Source organism: Octopus bimaculoides, chromosome 6, assembly GCF_046866305.1.
Source record: "Octopus bimaculoides isolate indiv1 chromosome 6, ASM4686630v1, whole genome shotgun sequence".
NCBI classification, from domain to species: Eukaryota; Metazoa; Mollusca; class Cephalopoda; order Octopoda; family Octopodidae; genus Octopus; species Octopus bimaculoides.
Window position 1 is genome coordinate 24,914,300 of NC_142933.1, and position 10,000 is coordinate 24,924,299.

At 33.5% G+C, this 10,000-nt stretch overlaps 1 protein-coding gene across 9 annotated transcripts in view; it reads right to left on the reverse strand.

Annotated features, from left to right (window-relative positions):
• Positions 1-10,000, reverse strand: part of LOC106876343 (uncharacterized) — a 390,872-nt gene that overhangs the window by 216,694 nt on the left and 164,178 nt on the right. For 3 of the 9 annotated variants that reach the window (XM_089353611.1, XM_052968977.2, XM_089353612.1), the window contains exon 2: positions 3,830-3,876. The exons of 4 other annotated variants lie outside the window; for them this stretch is intronic. The gene's annotated coding sequence lies outside the window, so the exon portion shown is untranslated. The remainder of the gene's footprint in view (positions 1-3,829; positions 3,877-10,000) is intronic. 2 more of the 9 variants (XM_089353610.1, XM_089353607.1) reach the window with 1 other exon arrangement.

The window sequence follows — 10,000 nt, forward strand, 5'->3', positions numbered from 1 at the left end:
ATGCAAAATATAATTATCATTAGGCTCTCATAAAGTCTAGTAACTATTAAAAGACTACAGCAAAGAGCGTGTAACTCTTCTCACCTCAGTTTGCCTGACTGACAATTCTAATGCATGTATGACTGAATGGGTACAAAACTCCAAGCTACAGATAAGCATGTAATGTGCAAATTCAAACTAGATCTGAGCTTCAAGAACTGGTTTGCCATCCAAGAATAGCATATGATGAAATAGTTGACTACAAGACAGAGCAAGGGAGGGAGATGAAGTAAGTGTGTGTGATGAGTTGAGAGGTCAAGATCTTGAGATTGTTATGTCAGAAAGCAGTGACTGAAGATGTATCTTTACAGATCTGTCTGACCCATCTTTAGTAAAGATCACTATGAGTGGCAAGACACAGTAACACAAACTGATCTAACTCATGGAAAAACTGTTGTTGTTGATGGTGATGGTGGTGGAGGTGTGATGATGATGATGATGAGGAGGAGGAGTCAATGGAACTTCTACACATTTAATCAATCAACTCTCTGTCAACTCATTTACTACGTCTTAGATACGAAGAGAACAACATCCTTCCAAGACCAAATCTTACAATTAAGAGAAGACTGAGCCAACGAAAGGAGCTACTAAAGGGTAGATGGAGCAGTTAAAAATAGCAACCATTGTCCCTCAAATTGCACTGTGCCATCTTCAAAAAAAAAGGAAAGGTGCATTGGATAATGTAGTTGTAGACATATACTATTTCTGAAAACCCACATCCAGCCCCCTAAAAAAAAAAAACCCAAAAGACGGCATGCATGGTCACAGCTGAAACGGCAAAGAATATACCGGAATATGTATAACCTAGAATTAAGCAACAACAGTGAAGAGAAAACAGTCAGAAACAGTTGTATTTAGTCTGATCAATTCCACTGGATGGGGGCCCATAATGAGCATCTGTTATTGCTAAGTAACCCTGATCATTACTATTGCAAGAGTTCACCAACAGCACAAAAGTTAATATCTTTGTGGGTATTTAGGACATAAACTGTAGGGTATTACTTTTACTCAAACATATTTTGTTTCAGTTTGATCAGGATTTCTGCAGCACATACTCTTCTTTTCATTTGCTGAAAGAAGTAAGTAGCAATGTAGAGTGTAGTTTTGGATGCTGTGAAAGAGGTGGAATCTTGCATCTAGCTTACACTAGAAAATCATGATAAACTGGGATTTTTTGGAGGTAACTCATACCATAAAAATGTACAACCGGAGGGAACCACTCTCTACTCTATAGTCTTATATGATGTAGTAGAAGAAGCAGTTACAATGGAGTATAGGTAAATATGCTCCATGGAGGTTGACATAATGTAGGAGGTGAACATAAGGTAGAGAAGGCAGTGAAACATGTGGGTTGTGAAACCACATGTGGGGAGGATGGACAGAGCTAGCAAAAGTACAATCCTCAGACTGTGTTGTAGAGGGATGAGACTGTGTGTACATATGTTGAGTGAAATTTTTATATATATATATATATATATATGTATATATCATCATGGTTTAACGTCTGCTTTCCACGCTAGCATGGGTTGGACAATTTGACTGAGGACTGGTGAACTAGGTGGCTGCACCAGGCTCCAATCTGATTTGGCAGAGTTTCTACAGATGGATGCCCTTCCTAACGCCAGCCACTCCGAGAGTGTAGTGGGTGCTTTTACGTGCCACCTGCACAATGGCCAGTCAGGTGGTACCGGGAACGGCCACTCTCAAAATGGTGTTTTTTACATGCCACCTGCACAAGAGCCAGTCCATCGGCACTGGCAAATATCTCGCTCGAATGTTTTTTTCACATGCCACTGGCACAAGTGCCAGTAAGGCGACGCTGGTAACGATCATGCTCAAATGGTGCTATTTATATATATATATATATATATATATATAGAAAAAGGAATGAGTGTAAAAATACATTACTTAGGATATATTGTAAACAATTCAAAAGTATTTACGATTATATCAGTGGCCAGAACATACAATCAAAAATTTATTTTGTCAAAGAAGAGTATATAATTGTGTATAAATCACAATTATAACAGAGAGGTATGTTTTTTGTGTTGATTTCTATGTACAGGAATGTCTTTCTGAAGAGAAGAATGGATCCATTCTTGGTTCCTAACTTTGAAATTGCAGTAAAGGACTAACCTTTTATTTTTATTTAAATTTTGGTTTCTTATGTCAAGTCACTCGCCGACAGTATTTATAGTTGAGGAGATTGAATATGAGTGATTGTAGTGGCTTCCTAGTGGTCTTGACTGCTATTTCTAGGCATGTAAGGGTTTTTATAATCTGCTCTGTTATAAATGTCATTTATTCACAATGATATATATATATACACACACACACACACACATATATATATATATATATATATATATACCCACACACACACACACACACATATATATGTATATATATACCCACACACGGCTAGATTTAATTTGCGCATACAAATTTAATCTGTGGTCCATGGGATGAGCCGTTTTAACGATGCGTCCTGCCCGAAGCTCGTCGAAACGCCGGTGTTAAAACGTGGCTAGCTGATGAAGTAGAATGTTCTCTATGTGGCTCGTGTGTTTTCTCGTCTACGTTTGTTTGCAATGTCCTGTATCCAGATATGCACCTATACATACAGGTGGATGTTGGCATGCACATACCTGTACGTATATATGCATATACTCATTTACTATTTGTTTATATATATATATATATATATATATGCGAGTAAAAATAAATACAAAAAAGGTGGTTTTTTTGTATGATTGTGTATAGAGGAATATATTATTTTGTTTAAAAGAGTTCCAACACTGTCTGTTTTTTATGTTTTATTTATATTCATGCAGAACCAATGTGGGGTATAGAATATGGAATATACAATATATAATATAATATACAATATATAATATAAAATAAAATAAAATAAAAATGGATGGCACCATGAAACAAAGTATTGAATGTAGATGAAATATTGAGTGTTCAATATAAAGGATCAAATATATAAATATATAAATATAAATATATAAAGGCGACTCGAGTTTCAGGGCTATTTCCCTTCGTCATGGCCGATATGACAGACTTTAACAGACTGTGCAGTCTGTTAAAGTCTGTCATACTGGCCATGACGAAAGGAAATAGCCCTGAAACTCGAGTCGCCTTTATATATTTATATTTATATATTTGATCCTTTATATTGAACACTCAATATTTCATCTACATTCAATACTTTCTTTCATGGTGCCATCCATTTTTATTTTATTTTATTTTATATTATATATTGTATATTATATTATATATTGTATATTCCATATTCTATACCCCACATTGGTTCTGCAGGAATATAAATAAAACAAAAAACAGACAGTGTTGGAACTCTTTTAAACAAAATAAAATATATATATATATATATATATATATATAAAAAATGGGGTGTGACAGAATAAGTTATACCAAATGACTATTTGACAAACAATAGAAGTATTTATGAAAAGAACAGTCAACTAAAAGGAGCAAGTCACAATACCAGTGAGTACCACTTATGATGACTTAAACTCTGTACATTATTTATCTTTTTGTCTCTTATGTTCCACTTCAAGAGAAGCCTGAAAGAATTTAACAGAGGGATGTATTTGACAAGACCGCCCCATCCATCACTTCTTTCTTCTTAATTCATTAAGCAACCAGGTGTGACAATGAGTGAGTAAGAGAAAAAGAGTGAGAGAGAGAGAGAGAGAGAGAGAGAGAGAGAGTTTGTTGTGGCACATAAACATCAATTTGAGAGTTATAAATAAATGTGTCTTACCCTAAACAAGATCATCAAGAGTTCAATCTCAATAAAATGGGACTTACCTACAATAAACAAAACGAAGTATTAGTAATAGCAAGAACAACAACAAAAAATTATTATTATTGTCTTAAAATACACACAAAACCTGAAATTTTGAGGGCAGAGAACAGGAGATTATATCAACACCAGCTGTTGACCAAAGCTCCCTGGAGGGATGAAAAACAAATTCTATCTTGGTGAGATCTGAAGTCAGAACATAGTCATAATTCAATATCACAAGGCATTCAGTCCAATGCTTCAAGGATTTTGCCAGCCCCACAGCCCTCAATGACTGTCTTGTTTCCCCAAATTTCAAACACAAAGCCTGAAATTTGCGGGAGCAAAATGATAAATTACATCAATCTGAGTTCCTGGCTGGTATTTTATTAACCCAGAAAAATGAAAGCAAAATTGATAACAGGATGAGAAAGAGCACATAAAACATCAAAACAAATACCACAAAGCATTTTGTAAGATGCTCGAAATTATTTTGTCAAATACAGGGCATCAATTTTTGTAGGGCCAAAAAAAAGCAGTTGATTCTAACACCAATATTACTTAACTGAAGGATGAAAGGCAACGGTAAAAAAATGCCACAAGGTGTATACAATGCAAAACAAGTCATAGCAAAAGGTACAAAACTAGTGAGCAACCAGGTATGAGAATGTGTGTGATTCAGTCGCAAGCACAACACAAAACCCTTAAATGTCAACTGGACAACCATTTACTATATTGGTGCTGCTCACCACAGAAGGGTAATAAGGTGGGAACATTTGGTCATGTATAAAGGACCCTTGAACCCTCATCAGATGATTACTAACTCTCCTTTTTTTGCAGATGCACAAAACAGACATCACTAGAAACTTTCCTCTTCAAGTCAGATGCACAAGACTACCACAATGAACATTGACAAAAGACAGGTCTGAATAAATTGCAGAGGTGTCACAACATAAATGGAAGCATAAGTGTTCTGTGAACACGAGATGAAATAGTAGAGGGTCTTGTTCCTCACGGGCAGTGAACACAGGTACAAGAAGTTCTGGGTGAGTAACAGTGTTGGGTTGGCTAGAGTAGACATTTTGCTAGCAGTGGAATGGATAGAATGACTGAAGTAGTTAGACAGGATAATTAAGCTTACAAAGTGACAGGCAGCATATTAGTTACAATTATCTTGGCTCATACATCTCAATTAGGACTGACAGATGAATAAAAGGACAGTTTATACGGAGGAGGGGGCTCCTCTTGCAGACTTCCTCACTAACAAACTATAGTAAGTTCATTATACTTGGAGATATACACAATAAGAAGGAGGAGGAGGAGATGGCGACAGCCTGCTGCAAACAAGAGATCAGGTCTGTAACTGGAGTATGGTTCTGTCATTTAGAAGGGGACATGGTGATGGAATGGTACAGAGGAAAGCACTGCTAAAGTTAAGGGACAAGCTTGGCTTGAAAAGACTGAAGGAAAACAGGGAAGCAAAGAAAAAGAGAAGCTGTATGCCATGGCAGGAAATGGAAAGCACAATGTTTGCCAATGCTCTGTGACAGGAAGATCAAAGATGTGAGGTGTTCCAGAGCATCTGCCAAGCATGTGGTGAACCAAAATATTAGTGAGGAGAAATATGTACAGAATGATAGCAGTGCACCTGTTTTCATTGACACAAGGGATAAAGGAGGCAAAGGAGTACCGTTACATGAGATTACTAAATGCACATTGTGTGGGAAAGAGAGGGACTACACTAAGTGAACCCAACAGAGGGACCAGGACCAGCTATTAAAGTTGAGAGATGTTAGGGATCTGAAACCAAAGGCAAGTAGCTGGAGATGCTAAGATAGTTGCTGAAATGCTAAAAATACCTGGTGAAGTAAGACATGAATCAGTCATTTGTTTTATCAATCAAAAAATACAGCAAGATGTCATGTCTATGACTGGTGTATGGTATCATCGGCATCTACAAGAAGGGCAAAGAAACTCTAGAATAAATCAACTAACATATAAAAAAATTTATATTCTTTATTCTTTTATTTGTTTCAGTAATTTGAGTGCAGCCATGCTGGAGCACTGCCTTTAGTCAAACAAACTGACCCCAGGACTTATTCTTTGTAAGCCTAGTACTTATTCTATCGGTCTCTTTTGGGAAACCGCTAAGTTACAGGGATGTAAACGCACCAACATTGGTTGTCAAACGATGGTGGTGGGGACAAACAGATGCACAAACATATACATATATATATACATCTGTTTGTCTCCACCACCATCGTTTGACAACCGATGGTGGTGTGTTTACGTCCCCGTAACTTAGCGGTTCAGGAAAAAGAGACTGATAGAATAAGTACTAGGCTTACAAAGTCCTGGGTCAATTTGTTTGACTAAAGGCGGTGCTCCAGCATGGCTGCACTCAAATTACTGAAACAAATAAAAGAATAATATATATATATATATATATATATATATATATATATATATATATATATATATATATATATATATATATATATATATATATATACATGTATATATATATATATATATATATATATATATATATATATATATATATATATATATATATATATATATATACATGTATATGACAAGGTTCTTTCAGTTTCCGTCTACCAAATCCACAAACAAGGCTTTGATCAGCCTGAAGCTATAGCAGAAGACACTTGCCCAGGGTGCCATGCAGTGTGACTGAACCCAGCACCATGTGGTTGGTTAGCAAGCTACTTACCACACAGCCACTCCTTTGCTTTATACACACACACATATATATGTACATATACATGCATGCATGTATGAGTATGTTTACATATGTATTTATATATTCACTTATGTATATACACATACGTGAATGCACACACACACACACACATCATAACAGGCTGATTAGTTCCACAATCAAGTTTTGTAAGCCCAGAATGTGCCCACAACCTCAGATCTACTCCGACTCCATGTCTTGGTGTATGGGTATGTCTTGCTGCTGGTAACCAACCAAGTGACGAGGAGCCAAGCCAGCCTGTGACTAAATACTCACAACAGCAACTAAAGGTACTCTCTTTGTTTATTCATCCACCCACTTGAACAGAGACAGATGGATGGCTGGATGGATTGATAAACAAAAGTATACATGCATGCACTCACGCATATGCATATATATGCATATACACAATACATACTCACACATTTATTTATATATAACCATGTGTATAATGTTTCTAATGTGTATACAAACAAAATAGTGCCAGCTATATTTTGTCTCAGAGAAACTTCTCAAAGAGACTTTTATGTTTTACATATATATATATATATATATATATATATATATATAAATTTCTGCATACATATATACATATATATATATATATATATATATAAATTTCTGCATACATATATATATATATATATATATATATATATATATATAAATTTCTGCATACATATATATATATATATATATATATATATATATATATATATATATAAATTTCTGCATACATATATACATATATATATATATATATATATATATATATATAAATTTCTGCATACATATATACATATATATATATATATATATATATATATATAAATTTCTGCATACATATATACATATATATATATATATATATATATAAATTTCTGCATACATATATACATATATATATATATATATATATATATATATAAATTTCTGCATACATATATACATATATATATATATATATATATATATATATATATATATAAATTTCTGCATACATATATACATATATATATATAAATTTCTGCATACATATATACATATATATATATATATATATATATAAATTTCTGCATACATATATACATATATATATATATATATATAAATTTCTGCATACATATATACATATATATATATATAAATTTCTGCATACATATATACATATATATATATATATATATATATATATATATACATATATACATATATATACATATATATACATATATATATATATATATGCACACATACAAACACATGTGTACATGCACATGTTAATAGAACTGCAAGAACAAGAAACCGACAAAGGAAGACATAACTAACAACATAAAATCAATATTATTCTCTAAAAATATTTTAAAGGAAGCAAAAGCAAATGAGTTTATGAAAAACAAGAAGAAACGGGAGACGAAAGAAAAAAGATTATTGGGACAAAGTAAAGAAAATAGAGAACTGATCAAGCTGCTAAAATATCTTTGTTTCTCACTCCCCAAAATAGATTGATGAGGCTGATACCACCACTACAACTACAGATGATGATGAAAATAATAATAATAATAATGATAATAATGATAATGATAATAATAATAATGATAATAATAATAATAATAATAATAATAATAATAATAATAATAATAATAATGATAATAATAATAATAATAATAATAATGATAATAATAATAATAATAATAATAATAATGATAATAATAATAATAATAATAATAATGATAATAATAATAATAATAATAATGATAATAATAATAATAATAATAATAATAGTAATAATAATAATAATAATAATATTAATGATAATAATAATAACCAGAGCTGAAAAGGGAAAAGAAAATTACAACAGAAACAGATCATTTGCGCAGAGAGGAATCTATAGAAAGGAGATGCTTTGTCAATATTTTCCTATACGCACAGATTCAAGCACACACACATGTGTGTATATGTGTGTGTGTGTGTGTGTGTGTGTGTGTGTGTGTGTGTGTGCATGCGTGCGTGTGTGCGTGCGTGTGTGTGTGTGTGCATTTGTATAAGTACAAGAGAGAGAAAAGGAGGAAGAGACACTGATGATGATGAGAATGATGAGGATGATGAAGATCTTAAATGATTAAGAGTACTATTCAATAAAATATTCAATACATTTTAAAATGCAGATTGTGCATGTGTGCGTGTGTTCCTGTGTGTGTGTGTGTGTGTGTGTGTGTGTGTGTGTGTGTGTGTGTGTGTGTGTTGATGGGGAACCTCTTCTTAGAGGAGCTTTTAAATTTCTTAAACAAGCATTAGTTAATAATAGGTGCCTAAATAGATTAGTAGACAGAGCTACAGAAACAATACAAGAAAAGAAATTCACCCACACAGAGATAGAACAGGTGATAAGTACACACTAGCTATACGGATGGTATACTGCATGAACCAAATACATGCTAGTTACAGAATCAATGAATTAAGTCATTAAATAAAAAAAAAAAGAACTCTTAAAAACACACATGTTACACCTAACTGCATACTCAAAGTTAAGATATATTAGCAAAACACTAGAATGAAAACCTTTCTTATCAGCATGAAACTACAAACTGGCAAGTCACAGAACAGCCATATTTGATGGCATGGAAAATGCACAGGCATATTAGAAGCATCCCAGTTCCAGCAGGAAAATAGGATTTTATAAGTAAAGCTTATAGCAGGCTTAGGTTTGAATGTAGACCCAAGTTGGCTTTTGGAGATATTTTCCAAGGGGAAAAAGCACATTTTATATGCCATCAAATATGGTACTTCAAATGAACAATGTTACATACAAATTTCAATGTAAATATGAATGAAGTAATGTTTAAAATTGAAACTGTTACGTCAGGCATACAAGAACGACACATTGACATTTACAACAGGGAGCTGTTGGAATACATTTATAATTATTTCTACTATAGGCACAAGGCCTGAAATTTTGTGGAAAGGTGTAGTCAATTACATCAACCCCAATGCTCAACTGGTGCTTATTTCATCGACTCCGAAAGGACAAATGGTAAGGATGACCTTAGCAAAGTTTGAAATCAGAAAGTAAAGTGAGAAGAAATACTGTGAAGCATTTTCTGGACACGCTCAGGATTCTGACAGCTTGCTGCCTTAAGGAACACATTATAATACAATACAGGAAATAATCTTTTCTACTCTAGGCACAAGGCCTGAAATTTTGAGGGAGGGGGCCAGTCGATTAGATCGACCCACCCCCACCCCCCAGTATGCAACTGGTACTTAATTTATTGACCCCGAAAGGATGAAAGGCAAAGTTGACCTTGAAGGAATTTGAACTCAGAACGTAAAGACAGCTGAAATTCCGTACAATGCAGGAAATATTAGAAAAACATTAGTTGACA